We start from the raw sequence: 16,276 nt of genomic DNA on the forward strand, positions 1-16,276 counted from the left end.
CCCTTATCTATATTTGCCACAAGTCTTTTAAAGCTATATAATCAAACAATTTTTAAAAGCTGGTCCAACATTTTAGAAACAAACTCTGAAAGGTAATCTGACAAGTACATGCAGGCGTGCAAATAAATACACAAACACATGTGCACACAAAGCATTTTTGAAATAAACACACAAATAATCAGACAAATACCATAAACATACTCATAAGGCGTGCATTTAGTCTCCTTTGAGTCAGACTTCCTGATCTGCATTAACAAAAGTTGAGACAAAACCAGACTGAAGAAAGGTCAGATGGAAAAATTATCCTGTACTTGTTTTATGTATAGCATGGAGACAGCTGAACATGACATAGTAAGGCTGCAGTATTCCTGATTGCTCAAGGCAAAGACGGCAACTTTTATTGGGATAAAAGATGTGAACACTTAACCACCACGGCATGTTTTCAAATAACAAAATTACTATAAATACTGACATTCAAAAGGTCCAAAGGCCAACTACAGGGACATATAACTCACCTACTGCTATGCTTCAATTATTCCCCAAGACCAACATTGATCTCTAAAAATATCCATTTGAAGTACATCCTGACAAGGATCCACAGAAAGAAGACATACAACCAAAATAGCAAGTAAATAAATTATTCATTTATTTCAACAAATAAATATACTGATTTAAAAAAAAAAAAAAACTTTTGCTTTAGGCATTCCATGAAACTTTTAAAATATAGTTATAAAACAGACTTCTAAAACAACTCCTCTTTCCCCATTACTTAATGCATTTGCTAAATAATCAGCTAAAGTACACTGTGGTATTTTTGAGCTCCCACTAGCAATTCCCTTCTCTTTGCTCAAGAAGCAAATAGGCCAAGATGCATCCACTCGGAAGCAAGACAATATGGGACTGTTGGTTCCAAAATCTCCTAGATAACGTTCTGTCTTCTACTTTCTTATGTTTGATTCCAGCTTGTGTTAATTTCACTGCACGGTATTATGTCATGAGGAACAGCTCTCCAGATAAATGAATCTGTTCCTATTCAGAGATTTCAGATTTGTAGCTAATACTTTTCATTCCAGGGAGTTGATGCAAATTTAGAAGTACAATGTCCTATAGTGCTGGAATCAAACATTTTTTACTGCATGAACTTCCAGTATCTTTACTAGTATAATTTCTTTAGGTACATTTAAGAGAAGGCCTAGAACTTTAGTTTCTAGAGTTTTTCCCAGAAGTGAAGACTTCTTCCATATTCCCTAAGGTATCTCTGTCTTCTCTGAGATTTAGCTGGAAAATTCTCGTTCAACAACCAAATATTTTAGTACAATCCATGTAACAAAGGGTATTGAGCTTTAACAGTGTTTATTCAAAGCAGGCGGCTGAACAAATTAGTGTTGAGCATGTTCTTGTGTTTGTAGGGATGGGAAAAGGCAAATGAGAGTAGGCACTGTGAGCGTTGCCTTTTGATCCACAAACACGAACAGCCTTGTTCTGTGTTTCGTAACAAGCTCATTGAGAACACCAAGTTCCTGGAAGAAATCTTCCACAATTTGAGTCAGAAGCTGGCAGAACAGCAAAAGTTTTTATAAAAATGTAGCAAAATGTAGTCACATACAGCACTGCAATAGACCAACCTGGAGCATGTAATATCTATTACTATATGTAAGAGCAGATGAGTGTACACCCTTAATATGGATAGTGCTAACAACTACCCATCACTTGCTCTCGGATTAAGTAAAGACTTCTAATTTATGAATCTGAGATACTAGAATTCATTAGATCACCAAACAATATGTTTATTCCTAGTGAATTAAGATAGACCATTTTTAATACATGCAAATCAGTGACTGTCATCAAAGCTAGGTGGCTGAAAATATGGTTAATTTTGCTTAAATGTGCAGATCCTTCTGCAAATTAAGTAAGAGAGGGCATGGTTGTATCAGCAAACAGACATGCACCTGGGACAGCTTTGCCATAAATTAGCCATGCCTACAAATACTGATGTATCTGAACTCTTCTCTGGCACTGCACAATGGCTGGTAATAGCTTGGGGGCTCAAAAATAGCTTCAGCATCCTGGGATTCTGGGTGGGATATATATAGATCTAATTTTTGAAAACAGAAAGCTGTGAAGTGTACTGTAAAGCCGCTCGATCTATGCAATAAGTCAGTCAATGCAATGCAAGTTCTTAACCCTCAGGCTTAAACTCTGTTTCTATTTGCAAAGTATGCATTGCAAAAAGTGAGCATCATCTGCCACACCTGTTCCTTGTGTTTTTAGAGTCATATTTCTACATTTTCATGATTCATTTTTTCTGCATTTTGCTCTTGGTGGCAGAAAAGTTCATCCAAAAATCAAAGTATATCATGAAAGTTAAATTGGCAGGTAGTATGAACTGCTATTGCTAATAACTGTATGAAGAATTATTTCAAAATGTGAGCTTTTATTTAATATTCTGATTAACCTGCTTCTATCGCAACATGCATTTATATATGCATTAAAATGGTAGTTCATTCCATTCTCAGGTGTCACCATTAACAGTCTAAGGGAAGGGATTTGTGAAAACAGCACTAAAACAGCACAAGGAACTGCAATCAGAATTTTGACCCTTAGAATAAATATACAATATTTAAATTAAATAACAAAAGGCTACAATTCTTGGTAATTTATTTAATCTTGCTTTAACTGAACATTTATTACCTTGCATATGTAATTCAACTGAGACATGCACTACACATTACTTAGGTAATCAGCAGGAAAAGATCACAAAAGGAGAAGCTAGCTTTTCACAATATACATTTCCCTTATTCACTTCATAAGCAGATCATAGCTTAGCTATGCATATTTAATAGACTACATAGTACCCTTTAGCAATAGATCTAATAATTCTGTGAAGACACTGGAACCTTAGCAGTATTATAATTCATTAAAGCAATAAAGTTTTATTAGAAGACAAAAAGTGAGGAACCTAAAATGCAGTACTTGCTAAATTATATCATAACTCTCCAACCAGCTGCTGACAATCACTTCATAGTATCCATCTGTTAATAGAGGCAGTAAGAAGGGATGTACAACATCCGTGTAAAAGAACTACAGTGAGAACAGTTTTCTGCTTTTTTTAAAGCAAACAGAAGGGAGTTCTACCTAAAATCTGGCATACTTAAAAGAGTTGTCCTTGCAATCATCCACAGCAAAATACTGCAGAAACAGACTATGCTCTTACCTCAAAAAAATGCTGTAAATATATTGACATATAGCAGGAGGACTTTTCCTTCAGCATCTTAAGGGGGAAAGGTGATATTTTGCAGACTTTTGCTTTACATTTTGCAAACAAATTTTACTATCCTTACTGAGGCAGCCTTTATAAGGAGGACATAATGCATTCATGCAAGCAGTTCGGAGTTTTAGATAGTGTTCACCCTCCTGCATCAGGCTAGCTCATCTGATCCCCGTGGGAGGCACAGAAGGCCTGCAGGAATGGTTCTGCATCCAGATAACTATGGGAATTCTTTTTCTAACAGGAGTAATAGCTCTACATCCTGAGCAGGGAATGGACCATGTATAGGTAAAGAAAAAGCCTGTTTTTCTAATACTTGCAAAATGCCAAACCACTTGATGTCTAATTAGAAATGAAAAACAGAGAAAGCAGGAAAGAAGCAAAGAAGGAGAGAAGGAGAGGAGAGGAGAGGAGAATATGCTAAATAATTGTGAGCATGCATTTCATAATACCCCCTAACCTAGCAAGCTTTTGGGGGGGAGTATCATCTAAGCAAAGTTACCTGTAACTGCACTCTTTTGCAAATATGTTTAATCCCTAGTAAGAGCTCATACTGACCTGTATTTATGGTTGTTATATTTTTGCATTGTATCATTTTCCATATGAATGAGACAAAATTTGATGTGCTTATACATTTACAAAGCATTAAGCACTCATGCCAGTCAGTAGAAAAATCTTTGAGTTCTTTCAAAACAGGTAAATGGTTCATTGGTAAATATGATAAATGGTCAGGCTAAATAATGAGGCTAAATAATAATTCTGAATAATAATTCAGAACTCTGTTCTGAATTTACATTCAGTAAAAAAGATGGTTTTAGAAGGGGTATCCTCAAGATATCTCTGCATTGCAAAGACTCAAGCTGTGTCATATGTCCTCCATCAGCAGAGGAGACAAAGAGTTAAGACGTGAACTAATGGCATGACTCACGGTAAGGACTTCTAAGCTAACATATTTACACTGAAAGACAGTGATACACTGATTCTTGCATGCAAGTCATTGACTTAAGCATGGGGCTTGGTTACAGGACTGGAACCTAGACCCTGATGGGAGCTCAGCAAAGGTTTCTGGACTCAAGAGTGAGCTGTTGCAGAGGCACATGGCAACCACGCTGAAGCCAAACCAGAACAAAATAGCTGTATAGCTGTAATAGCTGTATTTCTAAATATATGCCATGTTTTCTTAGCACTTGTCATAACCTATTTCTTATTTTTTAAACCTTAATGCCTGTCAAATATGTTTGCCAAACCGCTAGTAAACCTCTTCCTCGTAAGTGAAAAATCAGTGTATGTTGTCCTGCTATTGTTACAGCAAATATACCACCCAAGCTCTGGCACCACGGAGGTCTGCAAGGATTCACTGTATGTGTTACTGGTAACACAACGTGTTTATTAAGAAAAAAAATGGTGCCTCCAGCAAAGAGTACCAGCATTCTCTTTGTACTGGTCATAAAGCAGCAGACAACAAATATACTTAAATATATGTGTATGTGTGTGTGTGTGTATTATATATATATATATATGTGTATATATATATATATATATATACATGCACATATACATAGCGGAAGGAAGACCTAACGGTTGAGCAACCATTCAGGTTTGTGTGAGAATATGTAGATATTTAAGCAGAAGATGCAACAGAAGACTATTTCTCTGACATTTCTAATGCAGGGTGAGTTGTAATATTAGAAAAAACTGTGGGCAGAAGGAAGCCTGGGTATTCAAAGAGAAGTAAATGTGTATGAACAGTAGCCACAGAGCTTTAAGTCAGCTGGTAGAGATTTCAATTTCTCTGGTAGCTTAGGATATAAATATTTGCCTTTGAATGCTTCATTCAGTTAGCAAGTAACATGATACTGAATTCCTCCCTCAAATGAATGTTACCCTATACATGCACACTATAAAGCCAACATAGAACATTTCTGTTCCCAGTTCCTTGAAAATTTGTTAATCTTTCACGTAAAGTAAAACATGCACTCCTGGCTACATACAGAAACACCGACATTTTTAAGAGCTCTCATTACACATGTACACATTCAGAAAATCCAGACTAATATTCACAATAATCTTCTGCAACATAGCAATTCGGAGGACCAGCAGGCTGGCGTAGCCAAGAAAGGAGGTCCTTAAGGGACTGCAGTGGATTCTCCCAGCCATGCCACATTCTCAGGATTGTCCCTTCCCATGGGACATCACGCATGGTCCAGACTCTTTGAAAGGAGTCCTCCAAGGAAGTCTCAGGGCTCCAACAGCGCATGCAGGGGCAGATAAATGTTCTGTACCACTGCCACGCTTCCCACGGTACTGGCACCACGGCACACCTGCTCTAGGACTGCATGCAATACTGCATGAAAGAAACATGGGCGGCCTTGCTCTGAATGAAGAGAACGTCCTATATTTAGATGCTGTCAGAATCTAACACTAAAAATGTGTCATAAACATATGCTACTCTGAAAAACAGAAAGGCATTCTTCCATACTTTCCTACTTTTACTGTTAGTAATTTTTCTATCAGTAAGTAATCATGTATAAAGCTTTACAGTGAATCAATATTTCCCCCAAAGGGTTTTTTCTCATTAAAGATTTCATGTTCTAATCCAGACAGAAAACTCTAAGTAAGGATTGATCGAATGGAAATGAAATGGAAAATCTAAACCCATGTCTTCTTTAGGGTTCAGCTATAAATAAGCCTTGACCCTTTGGCTGCATATTTATCATCACAAATTGCTCGAAGAGACAAGTGAACTAACAGACCCTCTAAACTAGTAGAAATCATGATAGATATGACTGTCAATAGGTTTGCATTAGCCTTAAACATAGGTAGCTTTTTCAGTAACGGATGAGAAGAAAACACAGTATTCCCAAACAGTACTTCCAATTTTGAGCAAAAACTAGAATTTCTCTTTTTATCTTCTGTAGTATAAATACTTTTCAAATGTCCGCTATATGTGTAGACCTTAATGATTTTTAACTATTGATTGTTAGCCTGTTTTTTCAATGAGCTGTCATATCCTATTTGAACTCAAGGCTGTTTTGCACAGCTCTAATAATAATGGTATGTAGGAGGCATGTATTATGAAAATAAATGCATTCACTTTCTGTATGAGCTCAGAATCTCCTGGAAATCACTTCTATATATTTACATACTCCTATTAGTTAATTGAAATACTATTTTAGCACAATTCAATACTGTTTTGGCAAAGTGCAATTTTGCAATGTATTGCTTTTCTATTTTGTTCTTTGAACTGAATACTTAGCTTTTCAATAACAGGAATGCTGTTAAAACGATACTATTATAGTCTCTTAGAAAAAGAGGTAAGCTTCACAAGCTCTTGATTTAATTATCACAGTAGAGTTACACATTTTCATAAGAAACTGCAGGGAAATGAGACTTTCTCTGTATATCAGCGCTTTGATTTTTTTTTTTTTTGATTCACTGCACTAAACAGTAACAGTGTTTGTTTAGCATCCAGAGTATAAAATTGAAAAAAGATAGGTCATGTTTTAAAGTTTTCACTGTGTGACTGTGAGTCACTGCAGATTTGCTAGATGCCTAGCGTATAATCATTTAAATCCTTTCACAGTGCATTTCCTAAAGATTTTCATATAGGTTTTTTCAGCCATAACTAAAGGGAGATTGACTTCCAGAAGGATTCTGGTGTCAACTGAAAAGCAAACTGTCTAACATTGACTAATTAATACTGAAAGACTTGGAAACGTTTACAGCTAAGTAACTTCACTTTTGTCTAACCCATTGATAGTGAAAAAAAATCAGCTTCTGCACAAAGGAGGGCATTTATTTTGTTCTACTTTATGAATCTTTCTCATATTAAATTGTTTAAATGATAAAGAAGAATTAATATTAACTATTTTTATATATATGTATATATACATAGACTTGGAAGTGCTAAATATTGTCTTTATGTATATCCAAATATACAGCCTCACTGCTCTTAAAGTTTATCAAGATTCATAAAATGGTAACAGAGAGCTTTTTTTTCTCATTTCTGAAATGCAGTATATAAATAATTATACCTATTTTTATGTTTTGGTGGGCAGTCATATCTCTATTAATAAACTGACATGCATGTGTGTGTGTGTGTGTGTGTGCATATATATATTTAAAAAAACAAAATTTGTCAACACATTTAACAAGCTGTTTATTGCCTATTCCTTTTCTTCCCTTCTATTGCTAGAATGGATTTTCACCTGGTCTTGCTGAAAGAAAGCAGAATTTAAGGCCTTCCCTACCTTTCCTGTATTGAAGTTACACACTAGAGTACCTGCGGACATCTTCAGATAGCATAAAAATAATAAAATCATAGCTACTCCTCCCAGTTCGGTATCATCAGCAGACTCGCTGAGGGAGCACTCCATCCCTTCAGCCAGGTCGTTAATGAATAAGTTGAACAGGACCGGACCGAGAACTGACCCCTGCGGGACACCGCTAACTACAGGCCTCCAGCTGGACTCAGCACCACTCATCACCACCCTCTGAGCGCTGCCATCCAGCCAGTTCTCAATCCACCTCCCTGTCCACTCATCTATCCCACACCTTTGGAGCTTGCCCAGGAGGATGCTGTGAGGGACGGTGTCAAAAGCCTTGCTCAAGTCCAGATAGGTGACATCCACCACTCTGCCCTCATCTATCCAGCTAGTCACTCCTTCATAGAAGGCGATCAGGTTAGTCAAGCAGGATTTCCCCTTGGTGAATCCATGCTGGCTACTCCTGAGCACCTTCTTCTCCTCCATGCACTTGGAGACAGCAGCCAGGATGAGCTGTTCCATCACTTTTCCAGGGATGGAGGTGAGACTGACTGGCCTGTAGTTGCCCGGATCCTCCTTCTTGCACTTTTGGAAGACTGGCTTGACGTTGGCTTTCTCCCAGTCCTCTGGCACCTCCCCCGTTCTCCAGGACTTTTTGAAGATGATGGTGAGAGGCTTAGCTATAACATCTGCCAGCTCACCCAGCAAAATAGGGGACATCTTGTCAATGAGAAAAGAAAAAAAGAAGTCTATCCCATAAACAACATGAAGAAAAGAAGTTTATACTGAGCAGGATTTGTCTGTGGTTCTCAATCTCCTAGAAAGTAATAGTGATGTTAGTTGTTATACATTTGTCCCCTATGAAAACATTCTAGAAAAAAAAAAATTAGAATCAACTCATACAGTAATATATAGTTTTGCTTCTTCATCACAAATGGAGCTGAAAACAATTCATCTTTAAAATGAAGACCTATTTCTTATTTCTTACTCTTCTGTGCGTGAATTAAGATTGCCAAAACCAAGCTCAAAAATATTCACACAGTACAGATGCTTAATATACTGGACTTTTCACGAGACTCCGCAAAAAGTATCAGTAGCTTTTCACCTACAATATTTCTTATGTTCTTACTATACCTTACACATGTATATGTTTGCATGCAGAAACTGAGAAATGCTAGAATCAGAAGTGCATATATTGGACAATCATTTACCCTAGTATTATATCAAACAGTTTTTGCATTGTTTTGGACTGGCAAATGTTTTAGGAAAAAAAAAATCCACTTCCAAAAGTTTTTCTTCAATACTTCTTAGGTATAATTTGCCAAGTATGTAATGCAGGGTAAACGTCATCATTACAGTGTGGTATCAAAGTGAAGAGTTATTTACAGCATGCATTCCTGTATCCTAAACGAATTGCTTCATCTTCGCCGATGCATCCTTTAATTCAGAGAACCATTTCCAGACCATTTTGTTTGCTACCTAGAATATCCAATAAGATGCATCATTTTTTTTAAAGTGCCATGCAGATTAGTTCTAGCAGTTTATGCTCTGCATCAGAATTCCTTGAACACAAACATGCAAAGGCTTCTGCAGACAGAATATTTTGTTTCAGTAGTGGGAAATCATAATGAGATATTCAAAACCATAAATACGGGCATTGTAGCTGCAATTATTTATTATATTATTTATGCTACCTTAGACATCAAATAGAACTGCTTTTTGATAGGAATTATCAAAGCTCAGAGCCTGAAGACAGGAATTCTAACAGGTGCTTTTCCACTAAGCTGAATACAAGCCTTTGCTAAGTCCCTGAGATGCTCTACCAATATGCTTCTAAACTTATACACTAAAGATATGATTTAGGAAAGACATGCCAGTGTTACCACTGAATATCTGAAATACAGGGAAGAGAGGGAAATGAAGGGAGAGAGGGATTCCTTTTCTCTATGTCAGTGCTACATGTGCCTCTGTTCCTCATTGCAAGAGTCCAGCAATTAGAATACATCTTTTTCCTGGATCTTTATCAATCTAGTAAATGAAAGAGGTGTCCTCTTTCTTATGCTCAAGTATCAATTACCTGTAAAAAAGCCCAAAATACCACCTGCAAAGTAGAATATAGAGAAAGTAAGGAGAATAAGAGACACTGTGGACTTGATTTAAAGCATAAAAAATGTCAAGAAAGTGTCCTCGTGTCACTGAGGCCATGATGACTACTAGAAAACGGCCCCAAAGTCAACGGGGCCCCAGCAGGTCTCAGTGGCGCTGGCCCCATCGCCAGGGATCCCCGATCGCCTCATCTGGGACCCCTGACTGCCCCACATCAGCTCAGATGGTCTCCCTTAGATCCAGGATGTGACCCCTCATGCACCGGCCACCTGCTGCTACTCCCCAGCAAAAGTAAAGATATGGCAAGATTGATCTTACTGTTTGCTTAGTGCTTTTCTGCTTATTTTTTTGACTATAAAAGTAATTTACACAAGGTCCAAAACGGCAGAAAGATACAACTTCAGGAGTCAGTGCTGTAAGTTTGACTCTTCCAATATGTGTCTGTTTCATGCACAGGTCACTTATCTTGTGTAACTACTGCCTTAAAAATAGAGTAATTAGAGAACAGTGTTAAATTGGAGGATAATCTATTCTGTACAAAAACACAGGATCGTAAGCTGTCTTAACCTTGTTTCAACTAGAAAAATCCGCCCCACCAAACTCCACTGGGTTAGCATCAACTCTAGTCCCCGCGATTCTCACTTACTAGAGACTGGCACTTGTGCCTAACTGAATTGTGCCTAACTGTGCCTGAATTGCTATTCACAACACTGATCTAAAAAAATAAATTCAGAAATATAGTGAACCATAACCTAACAAAATACATCAGACCAAATCTCTAACATGGAAATTACTTATCCTCTCTCTCACATCTTGGATCCATGATACTCTTCATGACTCTGATCCAGCAAAGCACCCATATACATTAGCTTTGAGCTTGTGAACAACTCACTGCAAAGTAAATCACAAAGTAAATTTTTATCATTAATAATATTATATTATCATATAATGTTAATATTATTATTATTAATCCTTCACAAGAGTAGGACAGACTTCATAGACTTCTTAATATTGATAAAGTGCTCTAAGATGGATAGATTCAACAAAGCTGACAGTGAAGTTTGATTTCATATTTGACCGTTCTTTTGGTCAAAACTCATCAATACTGATGACTTTTAGCATTCCTGAAGCAGTTAGGATAGCAATCATCTAGGAACAGAACCATACTGAGAAGTACCATCATAGTTTCCAGCAGCAGAAAAGTCTTTGTCTTTTAAAAGTCTTTTAGCTTCAAAACACTCAACCAATGATTTCAACAGCTTATTTTAATGTTTGCAATGCAGCTTCACACTTAATTATTTCTGTTCGGACAGAGACTCTCCCTAGTTTAGCTCCCTGGTATTTTGCTTAACTTCTTTTTTTTTTTTAAGGAAAAAAAAATATATATATATATATATATATACACATATACTATATATATAGAATCTGTAAATGGATAAAACTATATCAGTAGCACTCAGAAAGTAGTAATAAAACATGGCACCAGCCTTCGGTGGCGAGAGAGACATTTCAGAAATAGTCTCCTTTATGAAGACTAAGGGCAGAACACACCTTGAAAATTGTCTGTGGTTAATTAAAGACACTTGTCTATAAGAAAAGAGACAGCTCTTGTTTCTTGTAACTGCTTTATCAGAGCTACACAGTGTCAAATGTTAGTGAGCATGCTGGTTTCCAATAAAACATGCATTCTCCTGTATTGTTTTTATACTAAGAAAAGCCAAAAATAGGAATAAAGGCATGTTATTCTAACAGTGTATCTCCAGGAAGGCAATGGTGCTGAGCAGTTCCCAAGATAGGAATTCCCTCTTTCATTCAGTCTTCTCATTATTTCTGATATTTCATTAATTTATGCATTAATTTTCAGGAACTGCTCTGAGATAATAAAATAAAAGCCTTGTATCAACAAATGCAATGTGACTGTGCTACAGAAATAAGGATTAGTTCATTTATTCTGTTTCTCTCACATTATTTTATTTGCAAATCCCTGCATCATTTTGATTTGTTTTTATCTGCATCTTTTTGCTTACCAATCTTGGATAAATTCAAAGGTGGGTTTTTTTTTTCCGGTCCTTATACATTTTCAGTCACAACTTGAATTTTCATAGCCAGCCTTTCAAGACTGACATCCTTTCTGATCCTATAAAAAAATGGTTTGATAAAATCTAAAGAACTACCACCTTATCAGTCTTACTAAACAAGCACTCTAGATTATCCAATTACATTTTTCCTCAAACTCTCTCTGAAATGTAAGACAGCTGAGATGTGGTTGCATTGGGTCTTACCACTACCCTATCAAAACTGTGAAGGACAGACTCTGCCTGAGATCTACCTGAAACTGCCAAATCCAGCTCCATGCCATATGTTATGGTAAATATGTAGAATCACATAGCATACGAATACCATATGATTGCATAGGACCACACAAACCAAAATACACAGCCCATTTTCCTCTGTAATTATGAGATTTGCTTCTTTGCTTGGGAGGGATCCCTTCAGGATCAAACACAGGTGCCTGGGAAGACATCACTTTTCCATGACACAGTTCCAGGTCAGACCTGAACTTGTCATATTTCAAATACCAAGAATATTTAATAGTGATAGTTTGTGCATGCATCACTTCAGCTTTTTACTCTGAAATAAAGCCAGCCTACAGAGAAAGTATACCTGGAGTGCTAATGCAAACAAGGGTTCTCAATAGGTTGTGCTGAGAAGAGGCAAAGAAGTGCTCAGATATGAGGAGCAAAGACAGGCATAGGTTTTCCTGGAAAATCTTAGTCCATCCATACATTCTGCACAGTGGTAGATAATTACTTTGGACACACAGCATTCTTCTCATAACCAATATCTGAAGGCAAAAAAAGAAAACAGTCATCCATTTCCAAGGAAAAATAAATAAAATAAAATAAAATAAAATAAAATAAAATAAAATAAAATAAAATAAAATAAAATAAAATAAAATAAAATAAAATAAAATAAAATGCTGAATGCAGTTTTACTTCCTACTTAAACCTATGAGGGAATTTTACAACTTAGGAAAAAAAAACTGTATCACTTTTTCCTTTAAAAAAATATACATCTGTGACTTTACCATTCAAATCAACATTAACAACACCCAAATTATGCCACTTACAAAATAACCCCAGGTTTGGAAATTATATCAAAGCTCCCATGGCATTTTTCAAATCAGACGTTCGTCTTGAGAACTCCGTCCTTCAGCACTAAAATAACTGCTTTTTTTCTGAAATGTGTGCAACTGTTCAATAATAACACACTTGATTCATACAATTAGAATATTATAATTATAGACTCTCCTGTATGATTTCCGATATAAGTTCTATGAGTAATTCTCTTTTAATATCAGTGGGGTGTACAACAGGCCCATGACATTTCAGATCAACGGAGCTCAAAAAAAAAAAAAAAAAAAAAAAAAAGACTTTCAACTAAACAACAAGCATCAATATATCATTCATTTATAGCCCAAATGACAGTGAAAGCAAATGCAGAGGATACTAAGTAATTGCAAAGGAATACGGCATACTAGAAGGAATGAATTACTAGAAACAAAGCTGTCTTTCTACTTTTTTCTTCTCCCTTGCTAACTAAATACAGGCAGGCAGTTTTAAAATGCAAGGGGATAAGCCAATTTTGTTTGCTTCTCTGAGCCCTTGCTCACTGTTTGGATACTTGGGCCGGGGATGGCAGAACGTGAAGCAAAGGATCAGCATTTGGTCCTGTTATTGCCATATGTCTGAACACACAACCCACTTCCAAAACACGCAGACCTCATTACAGATACCACACTTGGGAACTGTGTTACGAATTATTTGGATCCCATGCACAAAAATCTACCCAGTAGGTTTTTTGCTCAGAATATTTTAGGCTGTCATATTTAAATCATTAATACTAAGGCAAAATGACAAATAAAAGCAGGAATTTAACAGTGAATTAACCTCCTCCTTCCCAAAAAAGTATCATTTTTTTTTCTGAAGAGAATTAAAATAAATTTAGTATCAAGCAAAATCAAAGAAAACTAGATAGTTTTAGCAACAGCTGTAATGTTGCTATTAAAAAAACAAAAAGAAAAAAAAAAAAGTCAAAAAAACCCTAACCCTACCTAACACAGCTCCTAACATTCACTTCATTTGAACAGGTAAGAAGAAAGCAAAAAAAACTCTTGCTTTTTTATTCAAGAAACCTTGTCTACCTTTCAAGCAGGTGGGCAAAGAGTGACAGCGTGAAGCCACAGAGATTCACTGTTTTGCTCTTACTGTAAACACTGCAACAAGAAACCAAATCTGGTTAGAGCAGAAGGAAAAAGGAGAAGCAGCTTCCAAGGAGCTCCGAGGTCCTTGACAGGAAGGTTGCAGATGCTGCTGCTTCTACCACGTTAGCTGCATTTGAAGCTGTGCTTCATGGCCTGGGCTAGCCATCAAAGAGAAAAGTCATTTTGTAAAATCAACTATCTACTTGCAGATATCTGCTAAAACCAGACACGTCCTGGCCATACCTTCGAAGGGAATACCACAGTGCAAAACAGTAGGAGGCAATAAGAGTGTGTAACGCAATAATTCTGCTAATCCCTAAACTGATATTTAACTTTCAGCATAGAAGTAGTCTTGAGTTTTTTCAGTCAGAATATTCCTGTAAGAGTTATTTCAGTCAGAATATTCCTGTAAGCACCATCATGAAGAAATGTCTGCAGAACTGAAACCTCCACTTCGTGATATATTCAAACAGCTTCAAAAGAAAAGTCATTTTTCCTTATCAGATATCAAAAGTTGTTATTTCCCCACACATGACATGGAAGAGTTAAAATTTTAACGAAATAATTGCAGTTAAGCGTTATATTCTTTAGATACTTTGCTATAATCTTATTTAATATGCTTTTGCACTGAAATATTATTTGCCTAGCTTAGGATGTTCCATTTAAGTGAACTTTTATTTTCTTCCTATTTTTCAGACATAATCCTTATACCTCTGTTTAATATAACATTTACAATATTCTTTTCTATGTCATTGTCTTTTTTTTAAAAGAAGGTTATCTCTTTCGGATTTGCTGTATACAAGGCTATCAATTACACTAGGGTGTTTCAGGTTTTATTTAGTTTTAACTGATGTAAAACAAAGTTCTAAACTCATCAGTCCCTATGAGAAAACTCAAGCACAGGTTGTCTAGAGGCAGATGTGCATTTGCCTCCTATCATGAATGCCAATTGTGGTCTTAATTTTAACAAAACCTACACAACTATCCAGTTAAACTCATCAGTAGATATTTATCCTTGGAAACAAACTGATTTCTCTGAGAGTTTTAATTAGTGTTACATTATATAGCTCTACACTTTTTTATTTTATATATATATATATGTATGTATGTATGTGTGTGTGCGTGTGTTTTCCTGAGGGCCTGATCATTTATAAGCAATCAACAGTAGTGTCAAATAAAATATCAGTACCTCCCTGCTTCATGTCTCCTATTCTGGCCATGGCCAAAATCTAATCTGTTACATGACTAATTTCTTAGCTTTTTTGGGAAAAAAAGTCACTACAGGAAAATAAATAAATAGATAAATAGATGGCTAGATAGATCCATAGTAAAATAAGGACTACAGGAAATATCATTAGTTTGATGGACAAAAATAATCCTGTCACAACAAATAGCAATCACAGTTCCTGTACATCAGAACCCTACACTCCTTCTTAGGCTTTGCAATTACACTGCCCATTTCAAGAATGGTCAATATGTGAAGAAAAAATGGAGAAAGCAGTAAAGTCTAGGAAAAAAAAAAAAAAAGCAATGAAAACCAGTGACTTTTCCCTTTTGCAAGTTTTATTTTGTTAACCACTAGGGATTTGGTGGGAAAAAAAACCTTACAGAACGAGTGTCATAAATAATTCACATTATTACTCATATATTGCCTATAAGAACCTTATATCTTTTACTTCAAGCTATCTCGATACCAACTTGTCCAGTAGTGAGAATATACCCTGTCCCACAAAGCATTTTCAGGCTTGAATGTGAATTAATGAAAAGAATAGTAGCTGGCTGCATATTTACACACAAAATTATAAAAGCTTTGCTGGTTAACAACAAATCTGATTTTTGTCTCATTTAACTAATGGCATATGCAATGCTCTGCAAGGCATATGGTACTAATTAAATATGGTACGAGTCCCCCGGATAGTCAATATAGCCATGAGGTATCCAAGGAATGTTTCCCTTCAGTGTACATTATCTATGTATTGATTTGACGGTCTGAATGCATAAAAGCCCTGGAACTAACAATGTTTAATGATGTGGGAACTGCACTTCTATTCTTGTCTATGAGAATGCTGCAGTTGCTGAGGAAAAAAATCCTGAGATACTTAATGAACAGGCAAATTGTGAACTAACAGGAACTGGCTTATTTTCATTCATACATTAGCCATTGATCTTGATATTTCTTTTTAACCTTTGTTTTGACATTTGCAGCACAGTTTTGTGACTCAATATGCCAGAGAGCAGTAAATTGAAGATATCACCCTATTTCTAACAGAAATTGTAAACAGCAAGATTCTATAAATTCCAAGGACACAAAAAAAAAAAAAAAGCTAAAGTCTAAAGTTGTATAATACTAATGACCCCTTTTAAAGAGTCTAA

At 36.1% G+C, this 16,276-nt stretch overlaps 1 protein-coding gene across 2 annotated transcripts in view; it reads right to left on the reverse strand.

The window, feature by feature from the left end:
• The window catches only part of SHC3 (SHC adaptor protein 3), a 55,727-nt gene that overhangs the window by 36,859 nt on the left and 2,592 nt on the right, over positions 1-16,276 (reverse strand). The window lies entirely within an intron of this gene.

Source organism: Nothoprocta perdicaria, unplaced genomic scaffold, assembly GCF_003342845.1.
Source record: "Nothoprocta perdicaria isolate Ctin4 unplaced genomic scaffold, notPer1 scaffold_114, whole genome shotgun sequence".
Lineage (NCBI taxonomy): Eukaryota > Metazoa > Chordata > Aves > Tinamiformes > Tinamidae > Nothoprocta > Nothoprocta perdicaria.